At 45.2% G+C, this 648-nt stretch overlaps 1 protein-coding gene across 1 annotated transcript in view; it reads left to right on the forward strand.

The window, feature by feature from the left end:
- OGT (O-linked N-acetylglucosamine (GlcNAc) transferase) overlaps positions 1-648 on the forward strand; it is a gene marked incomplete at its 5' end in the record, with an annotated part of 33,860 nt that overhangs the window by 16,101 nt on the left and 17,111 nt on the right. The gene's annotated exons all lie outside the window — the stretch shown is intronic.

The raw sequence follows: 648 nt of genomic DNA on the forward strand, positions 1-648 counted from the left end.
GCTCAGTCACGTAAGTGTCCAACTCTTGATTTCAGCTCAGGTCATGATCTCACAGTTGGTGAGACCGAGCCCTGTGTTGGGCTCTGTGCTGACAGTACAGAGCCTGCTTAGGATTCTGTCTCCCTCTCTCTCCGCCCCTCCCCTGCTCACTCTCTATCTCTCTCTCAAAATGAATGAATGAACCTTAAAATAAAATATTTCAATATACTATCCAGACTAACTTATTTTGCTCCCCAGTCATGGCTCAAGAAAATTCTTGCTCAATTCTGCTATAACTCCCTAAAGAAGAAAAGGCTATTTAGAGTCAAAAGTCTGTTTTGTGACCCAGAACAGACTGGTATACTTCTCTGCCAGACATGATTTCTCATCCATTGTCATCCTACCAGCTCAAAGTTGTCCAAGCCGGGGCGTCTGGGTGGCTCAGTCAGTTAAGTGTGTGACTTCAGCTCAGGTCGTGATTTCATGATTTGTGGGTTCGAGCCCTGCATCGGACTCTGTGTTGACAGCCCAGAGCCTGGAGCCTACTTCAGATTCTGTATCTCCCACTCTGTCTCTGCCCTCCCTTGCTCGTGCTCTCTCTCTCTCTCAAGAATAAATGAAACATTAAAAATAATTTAAAAAAGAAAAGTGCTTCCCTGGAGAACTTTC

The sequence above is a fragment of the Crocuta crocuta genome, unplaced genomic scaffold (genome assembly GCF_008692635.1).
Source record: "Crocuta crocuta isolate KB4526 unplaced genomic scaffold, BGI_CrCroc_1.0 scaffold440, whole genome shotgun sequence".
NCBI lineage: Eukaryota > Metazoa > Chordata > Mammalia > Carnivora > Hyaenidae > Crocuta > Crocuta crocuta.